Source organism: Habropoda laboriosa, unplaced genomic scaffold (genome assembly GCF_001263275.1).
Source record: "Habropoda laboriosa isolate 0110345459 unplaced genomic scaffold, ASM126327v1 scaffold22, whole genome shotgun sequence".
NCBI lineage: Eukaryota > Metazoa > Arthropoda > Insecta > Hymenoptera > Apidae > Habropoda > Habropoda laboriosa.
Window position 1 is genome coordinate 8,016,499 of NW_017100261.1, and position 15,857 is coordinate 8,032,355.

A 15,857-nucleotide genomic window follows, 5' to 3' on the forward strand; every position below is an offset into this window, starting at 1 on the left:
AAAGTCCCAAACTTCATCTCAGCCTAACATCTCACGGCTGAAAGTCGAATTTCCAAGCGGTGTCCGGTCAGCGAAATTACGCGGGAACGCGATAAAGCTGGAGGTTCCAGCCGTCGGAATTGAGCAGGACGCGGCGACGTTTCCGCGCGAGAAGAGTAATGAAACTGCCGCAAGTGTATTACGGGGCGCATAGAAACGCGAGAACAACGAAAACACCCGACGAATTCTTCGCCGGCTAAAAGAGAGAAAAAGAGCCGAGGTACGCGAAGTGTTTGAAATTTCTTTAGCGAGAAAGTTGCAGCCACTTTCATCCAGCGTTTTTATTGGACACGGGAAAAGGCCTGCAGGAATATTTCATCCCGGGCCAGAAGAAACTTCCGGCAGGCAATTTCGACATTTTTTTCCCGCGGAAATTTCCTTGCGCGACGAGCCTCGTCGAACTTCCCTTTGTAATTCTCCGCGAAGAGGTTATTGGAAATAACTCCGGCAACGTGGCGGTGTTTTGCATGAAAAATTTGTCTCGGTTCGTTATCCTCGAGAAGGATATTGTAATTCTTTTTCAAAGTTTCTGGAATTCTGTTAGGTTCATGTGAAAGTTACCATCGTACTTTTGGAGAGAATGTATATCTACTTATTTTCGATTATATTTATAATTAGTTGATAACAAGATAATGATAATATAGTATTAGCCCCTTAACGTATGATTTCTTCTCTGACTACGCACTTAAGCGTCAGCCATTTTACTGTTTCCGTACTGTATCAGGTAACAAAAACTAATCTCTTACAGATTAATTACATTTAGTAATCCTCAGTCTTACAAATTAAAAGGAAAGTTAGGATTATAATTAATTCTTCTTACCGATATAACTATTTTTCTCACATTTTCACCAGAATCTCTGCCACGAGTCTGACACGTTTTTATAGGTTAAAGGGTTAATACTGTAACTATACAGGGTGTTTCAGGTAAAACACGCCACTTAAACATCGTCTCTATCTGTAATAATACGAGAAATATTTCAGAAGACGAATCAGATGAAAGAAAAATTTTTTATGCAACTTTTAAATGCTTTTTCAGTCACCCATGTTCTTTTTCTTAAGTATATGCACATAATTTTTTCTGTTGTATATTATAGCTAACTACTGTGCATTCGTCTATCATTCGTTCATAGTATGACTTCGAAATGATCTTGGACTCTAAAATTTTTAATCAAATATGAAATTTCCTTTCAGTTTTTGCAATTCTTTCCATGAAATAAATATGTCTGCCATCTTATTCGCCCTTTGAAACCATTTAAATTACCTAAGAAATATTCCTCGTACTCTCAAAGACAGAGAAGATATTTATAATATTAAAATAACAATCACAATCAGTCGTCGTCGAAATAATAATACTAAATTAACTGTAGCATTGTCACAAATACCAACAGTGAAATTTTAAACGAGGAAAGAAACAGAATACAGTGCTTTTTAGTGGCACCGATTCACGAACACAGGAAACTTCCGCGTAGACCTAATAAAACGAGTGGATAAAGAAGGTGAAATGAAATTTCGTAGAATTTTACTCTTTCCTCTTTTCTCCTTTTAATAAGAAGGAAGAAGCTAGGAGAGAATTTTGTTGGGAAAATGTTTCACGATGATTTATTTTCGGGATGAAAACTTCCCAAGAGTTAATTTTTTTAATATCACGAAAGAGCTTCTACCCACTTCGCTTAAAGTAGCTTTCTATTAATTTTTAATCGCTTCTTCTACTTGCCGCAATGAAACCGTGGTTAACCGATGATAATTAAAAAAAATTCTCCACACAGAAATTAATTTAACTTTCATACTTCAAACTTCAACGATCTCGTTCATCTTGCCTAACATCCGGAATTTCACGTGTTTGCTCTACGTACGGGAACAATAGCTTTCATCGTGATTAAAAATTTCTCGAACGAACTGTACAAAACTACACAACGTTTCTTCCTCCTTTCTTTTTCTTTCTCAAATTTTTAACTTTGTTACTTGAAAATTCACGGTACAGTGTGACGCACGGCGCAGATTCCGAATCTTTGATTAAACGATTAAAAATTTTGTCCAACTGGAACACACACAGTTCGTCGTACAAATGGTTCATTTACATCCAACATCCAATATCCTGTTATGAGCAAGCATATTCTACCCTCCGAGCCGGTTTTGCCGAAACTCCGCGTTTTTGCAATCGCTCCTTCGTCGCGCAAATATTTGCGAATTGCGCCGGTATGCAAAACGAGCTGCACACCATCGATGGATGAACTCTGAACAAACGATCCTCTGTCGACGTAACAGATTGATACCTTTCGATCAATTCTTCCCCTTTTTTTTCTTTTTCAGCTATTCATTGTAATTTTGAGCGATCTCCCCGAATCATTTAAAATTTACATTTTTATATAGAGTGTTATGATGTGCTCGTGGTAGTTGCAACCAACTTTCGAGCTTTGTCGAATTTAGCACGTGGTGTGCCGACTAAATCTAACAGGTTCGTCTTCGAAGGACCACCTCCGTGATTAGGAGGACAAAACAACTATTGCTATTGGTCTAAACTTCTAAAGGAGCGACTCGTGGCGTGGTCAGATGACTTCTGTCTTTCCCTTCCGCGAAAGGTCCCACGACACCTCCGTGCGAGGACGCATCGCGGGGGTGAGGCCCTCGGATAGGTTGAGTACATTTTTCGATAGTGGTGGGGAAGGGTGGTTGGCGAAAATCATAGGTGGGAAAACTACCATAAGGGTACCAAGCGTACCCTTGAGTGACGCACGCGGGAATTCCGAGTGCCTCGAACAATGACCGTAGCAGACAATAACGTTAAGACGCGCTTCGGCTCTGGTGACCATATGAATGCAAAAAATGGACAAGTTAAAAAAGGGGCGAAGATTCTAAGTCGAAAACAAGACAATAAAAGGTAAAAGCAAGTTGTTAGATTGAAAGACTACGAAACGAGCGAAGGCGAAAAATATATACAATAGAACTACATACTAAGAAATCTAAGGGTCGGGCGGCCGACATACCTGTCGAGGATTAAACAGGCTGACATACCTGTCGAGGATTAAACATAGAGTTTACGTTATTTCGGATTACAAGATGTTCTTTGTTTTCTTCCAGTTTTGTGATTCTGCAGAATTTTTGATTCTGTAATTGGACAAGGTGTCCTAACAGTTGTTGTACAATGGGAAAAAGGGATGATTCCTCGGATAAGTGACCGAGAAGCCAAAATGATTAAGTCCACTTTTCGATATTTTTCGAATTTTAATATCAAAACACCTGCTTCGTGCTTAATTTTTCATAAATAAAACAAATTTAATGAATTTGGTTTGATGGAGATAGTTACTTTGGTTTTTGAGTGGCTTGTATGAAAGTAAGTCGAAGATGTGGAATAAAATTTTGAAAAATTTCTTTGTTAGGAAGCTCCGTTTCCGAGAAAATCGAGTTTGAATATTCGCTGACTTTAGAATAAACTATTTCTTTACTGTGACTTCACTATTACGATACAACCGGAAAGGAAGTGATTCCTCGGGCAGAAATATGTGGAAAATATAGAATAAAATTTGACCGAAAAATTTCTTGAAATATTTCTCTTATAAAGCTCCATTTTTTACAAAATTAAGAAAAACAGAAATGCATATGTCCCTCTGATCACGAAAGGGTTAACGAACACTCAAATTCAATTTTCTCGAAAACAGAGCCGAATCGAAACAATTTCATTCCATATTTTCGACTTACTTTTACACGAGAAATCGCCTGCGTTGATTACTTGGACACTTGGTGCAAATCGGCCAAACTTGAATATTTCATCAATTCACGTGAAATAATGCGTTCTATTTGGGCATTGCCAAAAAAAGAGACGGTCAAAAGGTGGCAGTTTCGCTCGCGAAACGCAATTTCCTCAGACACCGGAGCGACACACGTCGCAATTCGATCGCTTGCCAGCGAGCGTTTCGCCGAGCTTTCGACTTTTATCGTGGATGCTTGGCACTCAGTTTCAAATTTCCTGCGATCCGGTAGGTTCCGCGCGCTTCGAACGGGGAAACGGGCAGAGGGTTGAAAGTGCTCGAGTAGAAAGTAAGCGGATCCGACGCGAAATAAAAAGTTCCCAAGTTCCGAAGTGTGCTGAAGTGTCGAATCTACTTCTGATCGGATCGAAACGCCGTGTCATCCGAAAAGTTAATCGCTTCGAACTTCGTTGTTCCCAGAGAGAGAACGAGAGAGAATTCCACGAACTGATTTTTACCCCTGAGTTCCTCTTTCATCGACGCGCGAATAATGCCGGTTCTTTTTTTCAGATGCTCTCTTTACGATCGCTGACTTCTGTTCTTATTGAAATCTGACTCGTTGGATAAATCGAGGTTGAGGAACTTTTAATGCGAAAATTCTAGTTTTTTTGTTGAAATTCGTTTTAACCTATGTGATAAGGAAATTAATAACAGACTGCATACTGGTAAAGATTGAAAAATGTTTATTAACCTAACACTTAATATTGTTATAAGTTTTTCATTTATATTTTAATGAATTTCATTTTCACGAATATCGATTTTCGTTAATCGTTAGAGTGTGACTATTAAGACCACTATTCTCACTGTTCTCAGTTTCGATAGGAAAATTGAAATTGCACAATTTTTACAATTATACATGTATCAACCTTTAGAGTATAATGATTCAGACCAATATTCCCATTTTCTTCAATTTCGATACAAAAATAAAACTGTTTGTGTAGCAACCCTTAGAATATAATGATTCAGGCCAATACAGTAAAAGTTCTATAAGAGTTCCAAAGTTGGGACCGCTGTGTAACAGCTACGAAAAAGGTGGTAGGTTTCTCAAACTCTTTGTATTTTACCGACACCGACGGACGCAGAAAGAGACAGCAGACAAAGAAGAGAGAGGTATTGATAGTCAAGCCAGTCCTAAAATATCAAACACCTACATATCGGTGAGACAACATTAATACAAAAGAAAAACTTTTTTATTTTTTGTGTTTTGCTGATAAAAATTTTACTAACATATCCATTTTATTTTTCTGATTAAAATAAGACCAAACACGGTATAATTCGGTTTACATTTAGTTACTTAATAAGAAATTCCACACACATAATTACGCCCTCCCTATAAATAATTAATACATATTTACATACATCCACACTTTATTACCAATCGACACAACCAAGTTTTGTAACAATATCGTGCTTGGTATCATTTTAATCAGGAAAATCTCACCAATAGTTTGATGAAATTTTTATTAACGAAAAATTGAAAATAACAAACTTTTGTAGTTTTGTTAGTATTGTCTCGCGGACATGCCGCCGCCGAATGCGATAAAGAGATGCCGCGGCCGTGTCACATTACTCGCTTGCCTGGATCAAGGGTGGTCCTCCCTTGTGGTGGGGATAGACTATGAACAGTAATGGCGTAGATCCGAAAGAACTCTTATAGAACTGTTACTGTATTCCCAATTTTCTTCATTTTCAGTAGAAAAATTAGAATCACAATTTGGACAATTATACAATATAAATAGTGTGCCAATCATTGTAATATAAGTAAAACCAATATTCCCATATTCTTCAATTTTAACATAAAAATAAAATGGCTTATGTGTCAACCATTGTAATACAATTAAAACCAATCTTCTCATATTCTTCAATTTTAACATAAAAATAAAATGGCTCGTGTGTCAACCGTTGTAATACAATTAAAACCAATCTTGCTATATTCTTCGATTTCAATATAAAAATTAGAACTGCACAATTTGTACAAATAATCGGTATTATTCAAGCAAATATGTACAAAAGCAACATGTACATATGTGTCTGCGAACATACGCCATTACGTAGACACGAACTCCATAATGAATTCATCCGACTCTCTAATGTACTCACGTAAACGTACAAATATGTACACTTAGCGAGGCTCGCAAGACATGAATGCAGTCGCAGAAGACGTTCTCCCGCGTCTAATTTTGTTCTGTGGAAGCAGCCGTTGCTAAAAGAGTATCGAACCGCTTAAAAGTACGCCGGAAATGGGAATTCCTTTCCTGCGCACGCTAATGGACACGGCCCACGTGCAATTCGCCTGCGAGCGTTTTGTCAATCTCGCTTCTCGAGAACCACTTAACCCCTTGCAAAAATATCTTCCCGACCGTTTCTTTTTCTATTTCGATCACTTTACTTTATTATTAACAGATTCGCCATCCGAACACTGTAAGTACGAATTTCACTCAATCGTCGGAAAATGTAATAAAAATTATCCGATGGCAAATATATATTTCCACACTCCATAGGCAAACTAAGTTTTTCATTTCCAAGTCTAATCTTTTTCCTACTCTAGGCTTCCAAAGAAAATCAGACAAAATTCTAGAATATTTATCAACCTGAAATTATTGAGAAAGAAACTCGCTCAGAATTTCTTGAAAAATATGATAAATTAACCGATGACAAATGTATCTTTTCACACTCCATAAGCAAACTAAGTTTTTTATTCCCAAATTTCAGTTTTTTCCTATTCTAGGCTTTCAAAGAAAATCAGAAAAAATTCTAGAATATTTAGGAACCTAATATTGAAAAAGAGTCACTCAGAATTTCTCCAAAAGTATGATAAATTAACCAATGGCAAACATATTTTTTCTTTACTCTCCTATACTTTCAAAAAATTCGTAAAAAATTCTGAGATACTTGTCAATGCAACATCATCCGCAACAAATTCAACCACAGTTCCTATCACTCCCACCTAATCCGTGGGAAGCTTACAAATCGCTGGCGCGTTTGCCAACACGCGACACTACTCATCCTCTTCAGAGAGGAAGAAGCAGCAGATGTTGCCTGCTGGACCGATCGGAATCTCCGCGGTTATTGTATCAAATGCATAAATCTCCGCTTTATTGCTGTTATATGCAAAGCAGCGCGAATCCTTTGGAACGAGGCTGCCTCCACGAACCTAAGAATAATGCATTCCTTCGTAGATCGATGCTGCCTCGTCTCTATGTTTATATGCGTTACAGCAGAGTGTCGAGCAGAGCAGAGGAGGAGAATAGAGAATGAGAACGGTACGATAGCGATCGGTGTGGACTTATTTAATTTGGGGACCGGTCGGCCTCCCGAGTTGTTTGCAGAACGATCGTTAACGTTGATTTATACGCTCATTCATTTCCACGATGAACCCTTCCCTCTCTCCCTCTCTTTCTCGCTTTTTCACGCTGAACGCGAGGCATCCACAAAAATATACGAGTTTCGGGGACACGTGTTCGCGGCGAGAGAGTGAAATAGGGTTGGTTTGCTAATAAGGGTTTTAAAAGATTGCTCTGACTGTTTGGACAGGGAATAGATGACGCGATGTGGTACGGGGAAAGATGAAATTTCAGAGTGTCGATGAACGTAGACTGCTGTATGTGAGGGGTAAATGAGGGTAGATGAGGGTGAATCAGGTTCGAGATTTATGGGAAATTTTATTGTTGTGTTTTGCGGGTGATGGTACTGTGGTCGTTATTTTCATGTGTTCATAAGTGACGATTTGAGTGTAGAGGATGAGTCGAGAGGAGTTGTGAATGGTGGTTAGGTTAAGAAGAATTTTTAAAATTGATGATTTATAGCGCTGTTGGTTCTATTGTAGTATCTCTTAATTGGGGACACTTTTTAGGTGTGTCAATTGATGATAATACTGAGTACTTGAACAAATATAAACACCCATATGAAAGTATAATAATTTCGTTAGGGAAACTAAATTGGTAACACAAAATGTCATACTAAAAAATGTATGTTTAGGAAGGTGGTTATTGGGTGGTAAGAAGACTTTCCAGAATTGAGGATTTGCAATACTTTCTGGTTTTATTGCAGTATCTCTTGATTGAAGACACTTTAGGCGTGTCAACTTTTTGGTGCCCTTTTAGTCCATGCTAGACTTTTTTGGAGAATTGATAACGCAGTATGTCACATTAAAAAGTGTATTCTGCCTTCAAAGTGTCTTCACTTGCTCGTTATCTTTGCTAAGAAAGGTGTCTGTTAGGCAGAGGTGAGAAGAATTAGAGACGTGACACGAATACCCCTGAAATCAAGGATTTTGTATGGAATTTTACTCTGTGGCGTTTCCGGGCCAGAAGCACCGGAAATTCTAATTAGGACTTAGAGAGGACTTGGAGTTTCTTCCTGCATCTCCAGCCAACCTATGAGAACGTCAGGACTCTGACAGACTTGGATTATAGAGTTAAGAACATCAAACTTCGGGAAACCTTCTCGCGCTATCAACTATTCGAACAGGAAAATTAGACCTTGCTTCTTGCCTGAGATTAGTTCTAGAATCAGACTCTCACGTGTATTTTAACTGCAAACAATCTTTTCACATTGTGCAATAGTATTCGTCCGTTGTGTGTATTTGACTTGGTGAGCTTAGTTAAATTTAAAAAATCCATGGGAATGTTAAAATAATTCTCACTTCTTTAACAGAAAATTGAAGAATTTCAAATGATAAAATAATGGATCACTGCCTGTCCAATTCCTAACCAAATTAAAGAATTCTAAATAATGAAATAATAGATCCCAATTTCTAATGAAATATATAATCAATGCTTACTAAAATTTCCAGTACAATAAAATACGAACCAGTATACTTAGTTCTTAAAATAAGAACTTACTTATAGTTCTTCGACACAAAATTACAGAATTTTGAACAATAAAATAGCAGATCCAAATAATCCAAAATTCCAAATACCAAAAACCATAAATCCTAGAATTAACATCTATCCTAGAATTAAACCAACAACTCACATTTCCTCTCGAGAATGAAAGAAATTTCGGTTCTTCGTTAAAGAAACTTTAATTCTCTCCAGAGTTAAAGGAAAATCAACATTGGAAACGCTGAATAATGGCTTCGATGATCCTTCCCGCTGAAACTTTCGTCCTTCGTTCGGCACAATTCTTCCACGCTAATTTCTCGCGTGCGTGGAATCCCCTTTTGCGACGAGAGGATATTCACGCAACGCGGCGTCGGAATACACGCGAAAATTAGGTGTCACGAAGCAGCGTGCGGTCGACGGGCAAGGACGAAGCGCGGAAGGCGAAAAAGGACGAAAGAAGGGTGTCGGGGATACGTCGATGCAACTCTGTGGGGAGCTACGTCGGATACGGAGGAATAAGGTACACGATATACTGGTCTGTCCTGCCGTGGATAAAGGGAGTAGCTTGGGCTGTAACAAGTCGTCTATCGGCGCGCCTACAATTTCCCCGACATTTCGCGAGACGAAAACTTCCGTCTCCGCGCAATCGATAAATTCGAGCCAAACTTTTTCCAGTAGACACGGAAGTGGACTTCATAATCTTCCCTTACTCTTACGAACTTTCTCCCCCTCGAGCTTTTCCACGACTGTGGTGGTAGTTGTTTGGCAATGTTACGGAGAAGTTTGCTTTAATGGTGAATTCGTTCGACTCCTTGGATAAACGACGGTGTGAAGCTGTTATTAAATATCGTTTCTTCATGGTGAATGTGAACGGTTTTATTTCAATAGCGTTGAATGAATTTTCTTCTTTCTTCTCTTTATACACTTTCTTCGTTCTCTTTCCCATCGTTTACTTTATTTTAAGAAAAGTTGTTGTTTAATTTATGGTACTGAGTGAACTTTTATTTTTGTATTGGATGTGAAGAAATTTCTGTATAGTATTAGAGACTTTTTCTATAGAATATGATTCTAGTCGATTAAGAGTGCTGTCTAAGAGAAACTGGAAAGCATGCAAGAATACGTAGCATAAATATTACAGACAGAATTTTTTGTGTCTAAACATTAAAACAAGCAATTTTTATGAAACATTTCTATTTCTATTTGCAAACTTGATGTCCCTCAAAATTGTCATTCAGTTAAAATACATAGAATTGACAATTACCAACTAGAAATTTCGGCAAATCGTTTGATCAATCAATCGTACAAAAATGTCAGACTCTCCAAGCAATATTAATTTTTGATTAACACTTGAACATTTCAACTTCCATCCAAAGATCTGCAATTACCATCTTCTATGATAAACTAACGTAGTTTTGATATTTTTAATAAAGTCGAATCACAATTTCTCATAAATAAAGTAACATAAAAGAAATGTTTAAACATACGTATCAAAAATATCAATAATTTCAGAATCTTCGTCAATTGAAATTGAAAAAAAAATCACATGATAATTTCAGAATTTTCGTAAATTAAAATTGAAAAAAAGATCACACCCTATATATTACTCTGTTTACAATATTATAAAATATCCTTTGAGCAAAATTTCAATCAATCAAATTTCGAATTACAATTAAATTAAATACTACAATATTTCATTCAAATGAAAACTAACACCAGAAAAATATTTAAACATACGTATCAAGAATATCAATAATTTCAGAATTTTCGTAAATTAAAATTGAAAAAAAGATCACACCCTATATATTACTCTGTTTACAATATTATAAAATATCCTTTGAGCAAAATTTCAATCAATCAAATTTCGAATTACAATTAAATTAAATACTACAATATTTCATTCAAATGAAAACTAACACCAGAAAAATATTTAAACATACGTATCAAGAATATCAATAATTTCAGAATTTTCGTAAATTAAAATTGAAAAAAAGATCACACCCTATATATTACTCTGTTTACAATATTATAAAATATCCTTTGAGCAAAATTTCAATCAATCAAATTTCGAATTACAATTAAATTAAATACTACAATATTTCATTCAAATGAAAACTAACACCAGAAAAATATTTAAACATACGTATCAAGAATATCAATAATTTCAGAATTTTCGTAAATTAAAATTGAAAAAAAGATCACACCCTATATATTACAATTTTTGCAATATTATAAAATATCTACTCATTGAGCAAAATTTCAATCAATCAACTTTCGAATTGCAATTAAACTAAATACTATTTCATTCAAATGAAAACACCAGAAAAATATTTAAAATCAAAAATATCAATAATTTCAGAATCTTCGTCAATTAAAATTTTTTAAAAAACCACAACCTATATGTTACTCTGTTTGCAGTATTATAAAATATAGTACAGTCACCGAGTAGACTTTCAACGAATCAAATTCACAATAATAATTCACCTAAATATTATTTCAAAATGAAACAATCGCGTATTTGATAAATTCAAATGTATTCAATTATTCATCTACCCCATCCACGTTGAATCCGAATAATTAACTTTCTTCCACTGACACCCATTCCTGTCACCGATAAGCATCAAAACATTCAGACCCCGAGCAACATCGTGTCACAATAAAAAAAAACAATGAAGGACAATTAATAATGCAAACGAGACGGGGGGTGTGTAACTGGTTACGCAAGTTCGAGGTTGAGCAGCGTTTCAGCCAAGTCTGTGTCATGCACGCGACGGGATTAATTCGATTGGTCGGCGAACGAGGCGGCGAATTTATCGAAGAACGAAGGCCGCACCCAGCATCGACACGATTAATTTAATTCGACGCTTCGCGAGCGCGGGCGCCCAGCCTCGACTCGCGCGATTTAATTACCACCCGGCAATAACTTCGCCGCGAGTGTCGCGACAGACCAATCGTTTCGATCCCCCCCCACGTCCTTCGCTCTCTATCTTTCTGGTTTTCTAATTTTTTTACACGACAATTCACGTCAAATTGCAATTCCGCCTTCGAACAGGTCTACGCGGACCGATTCGATCACGAGAGAGGAATGGAAAGGTGTTGGAAGTAAGACGGTATGTATAATGAGATTGAGTGAAATTTTACGTGTATATAGGGTGAGTCATTTTTTGAGCAGTGAGAAACTGTGAAGTTTTTATCTGTTTCAGTGTTGTAATTGTTAATCAATAGAAGACTGTAATGTTAGTTTAGGTGAATATTTATATTAGGCCGGATGAAAGTATTCCAGTAAATTGAAGTTGCTTTAGATACTTCAATTTTCTGAATCAAGCAAACGATTATCTATGAAACAAAATTTTAAGGCATGTAAAATATTTTGCCCGTCAAAAAGTATTTTTGGCAGGGAATAAATATCTGTTAGAAAAGTATTTTTGACCTATAATAAATATCTGTCAAAAGGTATTTTTGACAAGTAATGAATATCTTTTAAAAAACATTATTGACAAGTAATGAATACGTGCCAAAAAGTATTTTTAACGAGTAATGTAACGCTACTCACGCTAACGCTACTTCACGGCTCGACAATTCGTAATAGAAAAATATAATTTCTTTAATTTTCCTTTTTTTCATCTGGAATTTTTTTTTAACATGTTGGTGAGATTTTTCTGATGAAAATGACATCAAACACGACATAATTTGAACAACATTTACTTATTAATACTTATCGAGTAATGAATTTAATGTCGGCCTACCTCCACGTAAAAAAAATGTAGGGCCGATTCTACAAGTGTCAGTCAAACGGCAGGCCAATTCTCCAACTGGCAGTCAAACGGTAGGCCGACTATATGTAATGTAATACAGGGCGTCTGTTTTATCTCAATACAGTTAAATATCTGGCGTGACAGTGAACGTGTTAATAAGTAAATGTTGTTCAAATTATGTCGTGTTTGATGTCATTTTCATCAGAAAAATCTCATCAATATGTTAAGAAAACTTTCGGGATAAAAAAACGTAAAATTAAAAAAGTTGGTATTTAAATCACTTGGTTGCCTCGACTCACGTTTCATCCTTATCTTTTACAAAGGCGGGCGCGAGGCTTGAAAACGTAGTCCCTGACTCTACAATTGTCAGGTATAGCTTCCTGGCGGACTGACACTTGTGAAGAATTTACTGCATTTGTACTCTATGTATTGTTTGATTTCCCCTGTCAATAAAATCGAACAGACAAAACTACACCGCGCACAGGCAATAATTGAATTGCAACTCTATACGATTGAGCAACATTGAGCTGATGCACAGTTCCTATAAACGATGGATCCAATAAACTCGATATCCATTGTACTCTCGTTTGCTTAATAACATTCTTTCATCCTATCATCGCAACGTTTCCGTTCTCTTTTAAATCGAAAATCGATTTTTCCTACATTTATCTTGGAATGAACGAACGATTCAATCAAATAACGAACCTCGTATCTTTCAATCTTATCCGCTCAGGAAAAGGAATTTCAATCATATTGAAAGGAGACAAATTTAAATATGTAAAGTGACTCAAATTTACCGCAAAATATTTACCTATTCGTTCTGCAAAAATTAGTAGTTTCCACTGTTTAAAAATTATCGTCGATCATTTCTAAATAAAAACAAAACTTGAACCCACACTCGTTATTATTATTTAATATAAGAGAACGCATTTTTTTTTCCGAGGAAAAGTTTGATTTCCAGAAAATTAATTCTGAACATTTGCTGTCGATTGCAATCATTTTTCTATAAACGTTCATCGTTGGTGTCCAAATATGTAAAGATACGAATTATGAAATCCTTAAATTCAGTGAACATAAACACACTGATTGTAACATTAATTATGGAATGAAAACGACAATTCAAAAACGAAATGTCGTGTGTATATTATCAAATGTCTTTTTAGTAAGTTCATTTATACACCATGCTGTCAAATATAAAAAAAAAAAAGGCAATCAGAGTGTCAAGAACATCAAATTTTATGTACATCTATATAAAAATCGAAACTCTTCTTATCTGAAGATACAATAAAAGGTGAATTTATCTACCACGCTGTTAAACAAAAAAAAAAAAGCAACTAGAGTGTCAACGAGTTAACACAGCATAATGAAGAACTTGAAAATTTATATACATGTACATATATAAAAATCAATTCAAGTCTCATTTACTTGCAGAGACATTACTCAATCGTCGACCTCGAAATAGCCTCGATCCTCGAATTCCACGATTTCCCTTATCCCTAACTCTAACCAACGTTCTGTAACACGCTTCCCAAGTCTGCATCTGTTCGTGGAAGGAGTTCGCCACTTTTCTCCGTTCCCTCGAAATCCATTAATCCACTCGTCGAGAGTCGAATCCACGTTCGATCATAATCCCGTTGTCGGCGTAACGCAGCCGATTGAAAATCGGTCCCGGCTCATCGACCACGTTTCTTCTTCTTCCTCCACCTCCGCCACCTTCTTCTTCATCGTCTCGTCCGTCGTTTCTCGTCCAGGAATCACGCCACCCCGCGAGCCCTAATTTGCATTTATATCGATCCCCGAGCCGCGAATGGAAATATTAAATCCATTTTCGCAGAGGAAGGCACCCACGCGAGCCCCTCTCTACGCGACCAAAGAAAAAAAGAATCAATCGTGCAAGACGATGTCACGTATCAGCCAACCATGCACAGGCTTATCTTGCCTCCGCGAGAACGTCTCGATTTATCTCCAACGAGCCTCCTCCGCTCGCGTTCACGAGGATTCCACCGCGTTGTACCGCGGGATTGAAAACGCGTCGATGAATAATGCGACCACCGAATGTATTCCAAACCGAAGGGAGAGAAAAGAGTATACCGTGTCGCGAAGTGAGAGTGAAGAGAGGATTACGGGTTCTTTTTATCTTTAGTGGATCGCGCGTGATCGATAATACTGATCGAGATTCGGGGAATGATGTCGAACCTTGGATTTGAAATCTGTCTATAGTCCTGCGATAAATTTTGTCACGTTCAGGTTACATTTAGGTTACAGTCGAGTTCTGTTACAATAGGCGTTTGTAAACGATAGGAAATTTCGTAATCTCTTGTATGTGTCATAATGAAGAATATTTGAGCTTTGATAGAAGCTTGCAAACGATGTGGCCAGTATATCGCGGCATATTTTACAATTCTGAGGAGCTTCAATCCTGCAACTACACAGGGTGTCGCAAAAATCGGAGAGAAACGATTCCTCGCGTCAAAGTAAATCGAAAATATAGAATAAAATTTTTTCTACGAAAGCTCCATTTTCGGGAAAGTCGAGGTTTAAAATCCGTTAACTTTGGAATAAACTATTTCTTTCGTACAACCGGAAAGGAGGTAATTCCTTATTTAAAAGTAAGTCGACGAAATTTTTCCAAAAATTTTTAAATGACCCTTTATGCTTTGATACAAGCTTGCAAACGATGAAGTTAGGAGCTAAGAAAGCTGTTTCCAAGCTATCAAAACTGTCTCTGTCTTCTATTCCCAAGTATTGCAAAAGTTTCATAACACGGTAGACAAACATCTTTGATATTTCCAACACCGTGTTCTTTCACACTCTCTGTTGACTGTATGGAAACAAAGTCAGACTGATTTCTATTATTTGCACAATGGTATGAGTGTGTCGAAACAATAGCCATTTCTAGCCTTTTGTTTCTGTCAGAGAACGCGCAATTACTTTGCGACAGTATTTGTGGCAGAATTATTTAGGTAGAAATTCCTTCGCGAATTTTCAATCCTTCCTTTTACATAATTTAATGTAATATTATTGATCGTGTGGAGTGTGCTGGAATTCGAGGGAAAAATTCGGTGTCTGGATGAGATAAAATAGATATTGTTTTTGGTGAATGTTCCGATGATGGTTTGCGGTAGTAATATGGAGTTCTTTTGTTGAGAAAGCTGGAAGATTGATGAGTCGTCGAATCAGTGACTCGAATTGATTTCATGGAGATTGATCGAGCGTCAAGAGAGCAATATTTGGGGAACTTAATTTCTGTTCCGGAAGAAGGGAATACACTTTGCTATTGCAAAATATTGGATCGATGTATTCGGGAAGGTGTTTGCACATGTTGGAATTATAAATCTTGCAAGTGGTGTAGAATTACTTTCACAATTAGAAATTTTCTTGTAAATAGTATACTAGAAGGTTATATGGGGTACAATAAAGTTTAAGGATTAAATCAGATTGACGATTCACTTGAATGCAATGTTAGCAAAACTAAGCAGAAATGTAAAGATTTT